Source organism: Scyliorhinus torazame, chromosome 22, assembly GCF_047496885.1.
Source record: "Scyliorhinus torazame isolate Kashiwa2021f chromosome 22, sScyTor2.1, whole genome shotgun sequence".
Taxonomy (NCBI): Eukaryota; Metazoa; Chordata; class Chondrichthyes; order Carcharhiniformes; family Scyliorhinidae; genus Scyliorhinus; species Scyliorhinus torazame.
Genome location: NC_092728.1, coordinates 30685370 through 30697411, shown reverse-complemented (window position 1 = coordinate 30697411; position 12042 = coordinate 30685370). Strand labels below are relative to the sequence as shown.

Here is a 12042-nt window from a genome sequence, read left to right as displayed (position 1 = left end):
GGCTCAATATCTCCGAAAACATGATAGAATTCCACCGGGTAGCCATCCGGCCCCGGGGCCTTGCCAGATTGCATGCCCTCCAACCCCTCCATTATTTCTTCAATTTCAATTGGGGCACCCAGCCCTTCCACCAGGTCCTCATCCACCCTCGGGAACCTCAACTGACCCAAGAACTGCCTCATCCTCTCCACCCCAGCCGGGGGTTCCGACTCATATAATTTGCTGTAAAAGTCCTTAAACACCTCATTCACCCCCGCTGGGTCTGTGATCCCACCTCTACTCTCCCTGACCGCCTCCTTTTTTCTGAGCTTGTGCGCTAACATTCTGCTTGCCTTTTCCCCATTTCATAGATCGCCCCCTTGCCTTCCTCAGCTGTTCCACCTGTAACCTCCGCCGCTCCTTCAGTAACTCCGCATCCGAGGCTATCTCCTGTCCACCTGGAGTATCTCCCCAGCCTATCCCCCTCAGCTTGTTCCACTTTTTCTCTGTGGGCCCCTATCGAGATTAATTCCCCTCTGACCACTGCCTTCAAAGCTTCCCAGACAGTTGCTGCAGAGACCTCCCCCGTATCATAACAACTAGGAGCAGGAGTAGGCCATCTGCCCCTCGAGCCTGCTCTGCCATTCAATGAGATCATGGCTGATCTTTTGTGGACTCAGCTCCACTTTCCCGCCCGAACACCTTAATCCCTTTATTCTTCAAAAAAACTATCTATCTTTATCTTAAAAACATTTAATGAAGGAGCCTCTACTGCTTCACTGGGCAAGGAATTCCATAGATTCACAACCCTTTGGGTGAAGAAGTTCTTCCTAAGCTCAGTCCTAAATCTACTTCCCCTTATTTTGAGGCTATGCCTCCTCGTTCTGCTTTTACCCACCAGTGGAAACACTGGTTCCTATCTATTCCCTTCATAATTTTATATGTTTCTATAAGATCCCCCCGCATCCTTCTAAATTCCAACGAGTACAGTCCCAGTCTACTCAACCTGTCCCTGTAATCCAACCCCTTCAGCTCTGGGATTAACCTAGTGAATCTCCTCTGCACACCCTCCAGCGCCAGTACGGCCAGTCTTTCTCAGTAAGACCAAAACTGAACACAATACTCCAGGGGTGGCCTCACTAACACCTTATACAATTGCAGCAGAACCTCCCTAGTCTTAAACTCCATCCCTCTAGCAATGAAGGACAAAACTCCATTTGCCTTCTTAATCACCTGTTGCACCTGTCAATGAACTTTTTGCGACTCATACACTAGCACACCCAGGTCTCTGCACAGCAGCATGTTTTAATATTTTATCATTTAAATAATAATCCCTTTTGCTGTTATTCCTACCAAAATGGATAACCTCATATTTGTCAACATTGTATTCCATCTGCCAGACCCTAGACCATTCACTTAACCTATCCAAATCCCTCTGCAGACTTCCGGTATCCTCTGAACTTTTTGCTTTACCATTCAACTTAGTGTCGTCTGCAAACTTGGACACATTGCACTTGGTCCCCAACTCCAATTCATCTATGTGAATTGTGAACAATTGTGGGCCCAATACTGATCCCTGAGGGACACCACTAGCTACTGATTGCCAATGAGAGAAACACCCACTCTTTGCTTTCTATTAATTAACCAATCCTCTATCCATGCTACTACTTTACCCTTAATGCCATGCATCTTTATCTTATGCGGCAACCTTTTGTGTGGCACCTTGTCAAAAGCTTTTTGGAAATCCAGATATACCACATCCATTGGCTCCCCGTTATCTACCGCACTGTTAATATCCTCAAAAAATTCCACTAAATTAGTTAGACACGACCTACCCTTTATGAACCCATGCTGCGTCTGCCCAATGGGACAATTTCCATCCAGATCGTTTGTTTCCAGGTAGTTCTGGATGGACTTGTTCACCCACCCACAGACTGCTTCGTCTGCTAACAACCCTACATCCAGCCTCCATAGCGGGCATTGCCCTCTCTCCAAACTAACCTGTAGATCCACCCAATGTGGAGCATGATCCGATACTGCGATTGCCAAGTACTCAGTATCCGCCCCCCCCCACCCCCCATCCCCCCGGTAGTAGAGCCCTGCTCAGAACAAAAAAGTCAGCGGTGCTGCAGTGCATTGCTGCCTTACGGCACCGAGGTCCCAGGTTCGATCCCGGCTCTGGGTCACTGTCCGTGTGGAGTTTGCACATTCTCCCCGTGTTTGTGTGGGTTTAGACCCCACACCCCAAAGCTGTGCAGGGTAGGTTGGTTGGCCAGGCTAAATTGTCCCTTAATTGGAAAAAAATTAATTGGGTATTTTAAATTTATTTTTTAAAAAGTCGATCCGAGAGTATACCTTGTGGACATGGGAGAAAAAAGAAAACTCCCTTGGTCTTGGCTGTCCAAATTTCCATGGGTCTACTCCCCCCATCTGTCTGATAAATCTCTTCAATTCCTTTGCCGCGGCTGGCACCCTCCCTGTCCTGGATTTTGACTGGTCCAATTCCGGATCAATGACTATATCAAAATCCCCGCCCGATGGTGAAGTTATGCGACTCTTAAGTCAGGGATCTTACCTAACACCCGCCTCTTAAATTCCACATCGTCCCAGTTCGGAGCATAGATGTTCATGAGTACCTCCCCCACCCCCTCCAGCTTCTCACTCACCATTATGTACCTACCCTGGCCCTAGGTCTCAGGCACAGAGTCTGTCCCTGTTGCTCAGAAGGGAAGGGGGGAGAGGAGTAGAGCATTAGTCCATAGTTAGGGGGATAGATAGGAGATTCTGTGGGAACGAGAGAGACTCACGGTTGGTGTGTTGCCTCCCAGGTGCCAGGGTGCGTGATGTCTCGGATCGTGTTTTCAGGATCCTTAAGGGGGAGGGGGAGCAGCCCCAAGTCGTGGTCCACATAGGTACCAACGACATAGGTAGGAAAAGGGATAGGGATGTAAGGCAGGAATTCAGGGAGCTAGGGTGGAAACTTAGATCTAGGACAAACAGAGTTATTATCTCTGGGTTGTTACCCGTGCCACGTGATAGCGACACGAAGAATAGGGAGAGAGAGGAGTTGAACACGTGGCTACAGAGATGGTGCAGGAGGGAGGGTTTCAGATTTCTGGATAATTGGGGCTCATTCTGGGGTCGGTGGGACCTCTACAAATGGGATGGTCTACACCTGGACCAGAGGAGTACCTGGGGGAAAAATTTGCTAATGGTCTTCGGGAGGGTTTAAACTAGTTCAGCAGGGGCTTGGGAACCTGAATTGTAGCTCCAGTATACAGGAGGTTGAGAGTAGTGAGGTCAGGAGTAAGGTTTCAAAGTTGCAGGAGTGTACCGGCAGGCAGGAAGGTGGTTTAAAGTGTATCTTCTTCAATGCCAGGAGCATCCGGAATAAGGTGGGTGAACTTGCGGCATGGGTTGGTACATGGGACTTCGATGTTATGGCCATTTCGGAGACATGGATAGGGCAGGGACAGGAATGGTTGTTGCAGGTGCCGGGGTTTAGATGTTTCAGTAAGCTCAGGGAAGGTGGTAAAAGAGGGGGAGGGGTGACATTGTTAGTCAAGGACAGTATTACAGTGGCAGAAAGGACGTTTGATGAGGACTCGTCTACTGAGGTAATAGGGGCTGAGGTTAGAAACAGGAAAGGAGATGTCGCCCTGTTAGGGGTTTTCTATAGGCCTCTGAAAAGTTCCAGTGTAGAGGAAAGGATTGCAAAGATGATTCTGGATATGAGCAAAAGCAACAGGGTAGTTATTATGGGGGACTTTAACTTTCCAAATATTGACTGGAAACGCTTTAGTTCGAGTACTTTAGATAGGTCCATTTTTGCCCAATGTGTGCAGGAGGGTTTCCTGACACAGTATGTAGATAGGCCAACGAGAGGCGAGGCCATATTGGATTTGGTACTGGGCACTGAACCAGGACAGGGGTTAGATTTGGAGGTAGGTAAGCACTTTGGTGATAGTGACCACAATTCGATTACGTTTACTTTAGTGATGGAAAGGGATAGGTATATACTGCAGGGCAAGAGTGATATCTGGGGGAAAGGCAATTATGATGCGATGAGGCAAGACTTAGGATGCATCGGATGGAGAGGAAAACTGCAGGGGATGGGCACAATGGAAATGTGGAGCTTGTTCAAGGAACAGCTACTGCGTGTCATAGAGTCATAGAATTTACAGTGCAGAAGGAGGCCATTCGGCCCATCGAGTCTGCACCGGCTCTTGGAAAGAGCACCCTGCCCGAGTACAATAGATGGGTCGTTTTTTGTACAGTGTGTGCAGGAGGGTTTCCTGAAACAATATGTTGACAGGCCAACAAGAGGCGAGGCCACGTTGGATTTGGTTTTGGGTAATGAACCATGCCAGGTGTTGGATTTGGAGGTAGGAGAGCACTTTGGGGACAGTGACCACAATTCGGTGACATTTACGTTAATGATGGAAAGGGATAAGTATACACCGCAGGGCAAGAGTTATAGCTGGGGGAAGGGCAATTATGATGCCATTAGACGTGACTTGGGGGGGATAAGGTGGAGAAGTAGGCTGCAAGTGTTGGGCACACTGGATAAGTGGGGCTTGTTCAAGGATCAGCTACTGCGTGTTCTTGATAAGTATGTACCGGTCAGGCAGGGAGGAAGGCGTCGAGCGAGGGAACCGTGGTTTACCAAGGAACTGGAATCTCTTGTTAAGAGGAAGAAGGAGGCCTATGTGAAGATGAGGTGTGAAGTTTCAGTTGGGGCGATGGATAGTTACAAGGTAGCGAGGAAGGACCTAAAGAGAGAGCTAAGACGAGCAAGGAGGGGACATGAGAAGTATTTGGCAGGAAGGATCAAGGAAAACCCAAAAGCTTTCTATAGGTATGTCAGGAATAAGCGAATGACTAGGGAAAGAGTAGGACCAGTCAAGGACAGGGATGGGAAATTGTGTGTGGAGTCTGAAGAGATAGGCGAGATACTAAATGAATATTTTTCGTCAGTATTCACTCAGGAAATTGATAATGTTGTGGAGGAGAATGATGAGCCCCAGGCTAATAGAATAGATGGCATTGAGGTACATAGGGAAGAGGTGTTGGCAATTCTGGACAGGCTTAAAATAGATAAGTCCCCGGGACCTGATGGGATTTATCCTAGGATTCTCTGGGAGGCCAGGGAAGAGATTGCTGGACCTTTGGCTTTGATTTTTATGTCATCATTGGCTACAGGAATAGTGCCAGAGGACTGGAGGACAGCAAATGTGGTCCCTTTGTTCAAAAAGGGGAGCAGAGACAACCCCGGAAACTATAGACCGGTGAGCCTCACGTCTGTAGTGGGTAAAGTCTTGGAGGGGATTATAAGAGACAAGATTTTAATTTTTTTAATAAATATTTTATTGAAAATTTTTGGTCAACCAACACAGTACATTGTGCATCCTTTACACAATATTATAACAACACAAATAACAATGACCTATTTTATAAACAAAAAATGAATAAATAATAAATAACAAAAATGAAAACTAACCCTAATTGGCAACTGCCTTATCACAAGTAACACTCTCCAAAAATATAATTTAACAGTCCAATATATAATTATCTGTCGCAAAGACCTATACATATTATACAGTATATATTAACAACCCTGAGAGTCCTTCTGGTTCCTCCTCCCCCCCCCACCCCCCTCCCCCCCCCCCCCCCCCACCCCCGATCCTGGGCTGCTGCTGCTGCCTTCTTTTTTCCATTCCATCTATCTTTCTGCGAGGTATTCGACGAACGGTTGCGACCGCCTGGTGAACCCTTGAGCCGACCCCCTTAGAATGAACTTAATCCGCTCTAGCTTTATAAACCCTGCCATGTCATTTATCCAGGTCTCCACCCCCGGGAGCTTGGCTTCTTTCCACATTAACAATATCCTGCGCCGGGCTACTTGGGACGCAAAGGCCAAAACATCGGCCTCTCTCGCCTCCTGCACTCCCGGCTCTTGTGCAACCCCAAATATAGCCAACCCCCAGCTTGGTTCGACCCGGACCCCCACTACTTTTGAAAGCACCTTTGTCACCCCCATCCAAAACCCCTGTAGTGCCGGGCATGACCAAAACATATGGGTATGATTCGCTGGGCTTCTCGAGCACCTCGCACACCTATCCTCCACCCCAAAAAATGTACTGAGCCTTGCTCCAGTCATATGTGCCCTGTGTAATACCTTAAACTGAATCAGGCTTAGCCTGGCACACGAGGACGACGCGTTTACCCTGCTTAGGACATCTGTCCACAGCCCCTCCTCGATCTCCTCCCCCAGCTCTTCTTCCCATTTCCCTTTTAGTTCATCTACCATAGTCTCCCCTTCGTCCCTCATTTCCCTATATATATCTGACACCTTACCATCCCCCACCCATGTCTTTGAGATCACTCTGTCCTGCACCTCTTGTGTCGGAAGCTGCGGGACCTGTTGCCTCGCAAAAGCCCTCAGTTGCATATACCTGAATGCATTCCCTTGGGGCAACCCATATTTCTCGGTCAGCGCTCCCAGACTCGCGAACTTCCCATCCACAAACAGATCTTTCAGTTGCGTTATTCCTGCTCTTTGCCACATTCCATATCCCCCACCCATTCCCCCCGGGGCAAACCTATGGTTGTTTCTTATCGGGGACCCCCCCCAAGGCTCCAGTCTTTCCCCTATGCCGTCTCCACTGTCCCCAAATCTTCAGTGTAGCCACCACCACCGGGCTTGTGGTGTAGTTCCTCGGTGAGAACGGCAATGGGGCTGTCACCATAGCCTGTAGGCTAGTCCCCCTCCAGGACGCCCCCTCTAATCTCTTCCACGCCGCTCCCTCCTCCTCTCCCATCCACTTACTCACCATTGAAATATTAGGGGGCCAATAATACTCACTTAGGCTCGGTAGTGCCAGCCCCCCCCTATCCCTGCTACGCTGTAAGAATCCCTTCCTCACTCTCGGGGTCTTCCCGGCCCACACAAAACCCATGATGCTCTTTTCAATCCTTTTTTAAAAAGCCTTCGTGATCACCACCGGGAGGCACTGAAACACAAAGAGGAATCTCGGGAGGACCACCATCTTAACCGCCTGCACCCTCCCTGCCAGTGACAGGGATACCATATCCCATCTCTTGAAATCCTCCTCCATTTGTTCCACCAACCGCGTTAAATTTAACCTATGCAATGTGCCCCAATTCTTGGCTATCTGGATCCCCAGGTAACGAAAGTCCCTTGTTACCTTCCTCAACGGTAGGTCCTCTATTTCTCTACTCTGCTCCCTGGATGCACCACAAACAACTCACTTTTCCCTATTTTCAATTTATACCCTGAAAAATCCCCAAACTCCCCAAGTATCCGCATTATTTCTGGCATCCCCTCCGCCGGGTCTGCCACGTATAGTAGCAAATCGTCCGCATACAAAGATACCCGGTGTTCTTCTCCTCCTCTAAGTGCTCCCCTCCACTTCTTGGAACCCCTCAACGCTATCGCCAGGGGCTCAATCGCCAGTGCAAACAATAATGGGGACAGAGGGCATCCCTGCCTTGTCCCTCTATGGAGCCGAAAATATGCAGATCCCCGTCCATTCGTGACCACGCTCGCCATCGGGGCCCTATACAACAGCTGCACCCATCTAACATACCCCTCTCCAAAACCAAATCTCCTCAACACCTCCCACAAATAATCCCACTCCACTCTATCAAATGCTTTCTCGGCATCCATCGCCACTACTATCTCCGTTTCCCCCTCTGGTGGGGCCATCATCATTTCCCCTAACAGCCTCCGTATATTCGTGTTCAGCTGTCTCCCCTTCACAAACCCAGTTTGGTCCTCGTGGACCACCCCCGGGACACATTCCTCTATTCTCATTGTCATTACCTTGGCCAGGATCTTGGCATCTACATTTAGGAGGGAAATAGGTCTATAGGACCCGCATTGTAGCGGGTCCTTTTCCTTCTTTAAGAGAAGCGATATCGTTGCTTCAGACATAGTCGGGGGCAGTTGTCCCCTTTCCTTTGCCTCATTAAAGGTCCTCGTCAATACCGGGGCGAGCAAGTCCACATATTTTCTATAGAATTCGACTGGGAATCCATCCGGTCCCGGGGCCTTTCCCGCCTGCATGCTCCTAATTCCTTTCACCACTTCTTCTACCTCGATCTGTGCTCCCAGTCCCACCCTTTCCTGCTCTTCCACCTTGGGAAATTCCAGCCGATCCAAGAAGCCCATCATTCTCTCCCTCCCATCCGGGGGTTGAGCTTCATATAATTTTTTATAAAATGTCTTGAACACTCCATTCACTCTCTCCGCTCCCCGCTCCATCTCTCCTTCCTCATCCCTCACTCCCCCTATTTCCCTCGCTGCTCCCCTTTTCCTCAATTGGTGTGCCAGCAACCTGCTCGCCATCTCCCCATATTCGTACTGTACACCCTGTGCCTTCCTCCATTGTGCCTCTGCAGTGCCCGTAGTCAGCAAGTCAAATTCTACATGTAGCCTTTGCCTTTCCCTGTACAGTCCCTCCTCCGGTGCTTCCGCATATTGTCTGTCCACCCTCAAAAGTTCTTGCAGCAACCGCTCCCGTTCCTTACTCTCCTGCTTCCCTTTATGTGCCCTTATTGATATCAGCTCCCCTCTAACCACCGCCTTCAACGCCTCCCAGACCACTCCCACCTGGACCTCCCCATTATCATTGAGTTCCAAGTACTTTTCAATGCACCCCCTCAACCTTAGACACACCCCCTCATCTGCCATTAGTCCCATGTCCATTCTCCAGGGTGGGCGCCCTCCTGTTTCCTCCCCTATCTCCAAGTCTCCCCAGTGTGGAGCGTGATCCGAAATGGCTATAGCCGTATACTCCGTTCCCCTCACCTTCGGGATCAACGCCCTTCCCAGCACAAAAAAGTCTATTCGCGAGTAGACTTTATGGACATCGGAGAAAAACGAGAACTCCTTACTCCTAGGTCTGCTAAATCTCCACGGGTCTACACCTCCCATCTGCTCCATAAAATCTTTAAGTACCTTGGCTGCTGCCGGCCTCCTTCCAGTCCTGGACTTCGACCTATCCAGCCCTGGTTCCAACACCGTATTAAAATCTCCCCCCATTATCAGCTTTCCCATCTCTAGGTCCGGAATGCGTCCTAGCATCCGCCTCATACAATTGGCATAATCCCAGTTCGGGGCATATACGTTTACCAAAACTACCGTCTCCCCCTGTAGTTTGCCACTCACCATCACGTATCTGCCCCCGTTATCCGCCACTATAGTCTTTGCCTCGAACATTACCCGCTTCCCCACTAATATAGCCACTCCCCTGTTTTTCGCATCTAGCCCCGAATGGAACACCTGCCCCACCCATCCTTTGCCTAGCCTAACCTGGTCTATCAGTTTCAGGTGCGTTTCCTGTAACATAACCACATCTGCCTTAAGTTTCTTAAGGTGTGCGAGTACCCGTGCCCTCTTTATCGGCCCGTTCAGCCCTCTCACGTTCCACGTGATCCGCCGGGTTGGGGGGCTTCCTACCCCCCCTTGTCGATTAGCCATCCCCTTTTTCCAGCTCCTCACCCGGTTCCCACGCAGCTGTATCTACCCCAGGCGATGCCCCCCCGTCCATCCCCTCCCATACCAGCTCCCCCCTCTCCCCAGCAGCAGCAACCCAGTAATTCCCCCCTCCCCCCCCCCCCCGCTAGATCCCCCGCTAGCATAATTACTCCCCCCATGTTGCTCCCAGAAGTCAGCAAACTCTGGCCGACCTCGGCTTCCCCCCGTGACCTCGGCTCGCACCGTGCGACGCCCCCTCCTTCCTGCTTCTCTATTCCCGCCATGATTATCATAGCGCGGGAACCAAGCCCGCGCTTCTCCCTTGGCCCCGCCCCCAATGGCCAACGCCCCATATCCTCCACCTCCCCTCCTCCCCCCCATCACCACCTGTGGAAGAGAGAAAAGTTACCACATCGCAGGATTAGTACATAAAACTCCTCTTTCCCCCCTTTTTAACCCCCCTCTTCGCCCCCCACATTCGCCCCACCACTTTGTTCAAATGTTCTTTTTAATAACCCGCTCAGTCCAGTTTTTCTTCCACAATAAAAGTCCACGCTTCATCCGCCGTCTCAAAGTAGTGGTGCCACCCTCGATATGTGACCCACAGTCTTGCCGGTTGCAGCATTCCAAATTTTATCTTCTTTTTATGAAGCACCGCCTTGGCCCGATTAAAGCTCGCCACCTCCGCACTCCAGTCTTGATAAACGCGGATCACCGCGTTCTCCCATTTACTGCTCCGAGTTTTCTTTGCCCATCTAAGGACCATTTCTCTATCCTTAAAACGGAGGAATCTCACCACTATGGCTCTGGGAATTTCTCCTGCTCTCGGTCCTCACGCCATCACTTGGTATGCTCCCTCCACCTCCAACGGACCCGCCGGGGCCTCCGCTCCCATTAACGAGTGCAGCATCGTGCTCACATATGCACCGACGTCCGCTCCCTCCACACCTTCAGGAAGACCAAGAATCCTCAGGTTGTTCCTCCTTGCGTTGTTCTCCAGTGCCTCCAACCTTTCCACACATCGTTTCTGATGTGCCTCATGCGTCTCCGTCTTCACCACCAGGCCCTGTATGTCGTCCTCATTCTCGGTTGCCTTTGCCTTCACGACCCGAAGCTCCCGCTCCTGGGTCTTTTGTTCCTCCTTTAGCCCTTCGATCGCCTGTAGTATCGGGGCCAACAGCTCTTTCTTCATTTCCTTTTTGAGCTCTTCCACACAGCATTTCAAGAACTCTTGTTGTTCAGGGCCCCCATGTTAAACTGCCACCTTCCGACGCCATCTTGGTTTTTGCTTGCCTTCCTTGCCGCTGTTCTAAAGGATCCGCTGCAATCCGGCCACTTTCTCCTCCTTTTTTCATCCGTATCCAGGGGGGATTCCCTTCTGGTTTACCGCACAGTGTTTTTAGCCGTCAAAATTGCCGTTGGGGCTCCTATCAAGAGCCCAAAAGTCCGTTTCACCGGGAGCTGCCGAAACGTGCGACTCAGCTGGTCATCGCCGCACCCGGAACCAAGAGACAAGATTTATAATCATCTAGATAGGAATAATATGATCAGGGATAGTCAGCATGGCTTTGTGAAGGGTAAGTCATGCCTCACAAACCTTATTGAGTTCTTTGACTAGGTGACTGAACAGGTAGATGAGGGTAGAGCAGTTGATGTGGTGTATATGGATTTCAGCAAAGCATTTGATAAGGTTCCCCACGGTAGGCTATTGCAGAAAATACGGAGGCTGGGGATTGAGGGTGATTTAGAGATGTGGATCAGAAATTGGCTAGCTGAAAGAAGACAGAGGGTGGTGGTTGATGGGAAATGTTCAGAATGGAGTACAGTCACAAGTGGAGTACCACAAGGATCTGTTCTGGGGCCGTTGCTGTTTGTCATTTTTATCAATGACCTAGAGGAAGGCGCAGAAGGGTGGGTGAGTAAATTTGCAGACGATACTAAAGTCGGTGGTGTTGTCGATAGTGTGGAAGGATGTAGCAGGTTACAGAGGGATACAGATAAGCTGCAGAGCTGGGCTGAGAGGCGGCAAATGGAGTTTAATGTAGAGAAGTGTGAGGTGATTCACTTTGGAAGGAATAACAGGAATGCGGAATATTTGGCTAATGGTAAAGTTCTTGAAAGTGTGGATGAGCAGAGGGATCTAGGTGTCCATGTACATAGATCCCTGAAAGTTGCCACCCAGGTTGATAGGGTTGTGAAGAAGGCCTATGGAGTGTTGGCCTTTATTGGTAGAGGGATTGAGTTCCGGAGTCGGGAGGTCATGTTGCAGCTGTACAGAACTCTGGTACGGCCGCATTTGGAGTATTGCGTACAGTTCTGGTCACCGCATTATAGGAAGGACGTGGAGGCTTTGGAGCGGGTGCAGAGGAGATTTACCAGGATGTTGCCTGGTATGGAGGGAAAATCTTATGAGGAAAGGCTGATGGACTTGAGGTTGTTTTCGTTGGAGAGAAGAAGGTTAAGAGGAGACTTAATAGAGGCATACAAAATGATCAGGGGGTTGGATAGGGTGGACAGTGAGAGCCTTCTCCCGCGGATGGAAATGGCTGGCACGAGGGGAC

The 12042-nt window shown here is 49.9% G+C and overlaps 1 protein-coding gene across 1 annotated transcript in view; it reads left to right on the top strand.

The window, feature by feature from the left end:
• LOC140398986 (coiled-coil domain-containing protein 120-like) overlaps positions 1-12042 on the top strand; it is a 197520-nt gene that overhangs the window by 170659 nt on the left and 14819 nt on the right. The gene's annotated exons all lie outside the window — the stretch shown is intronic.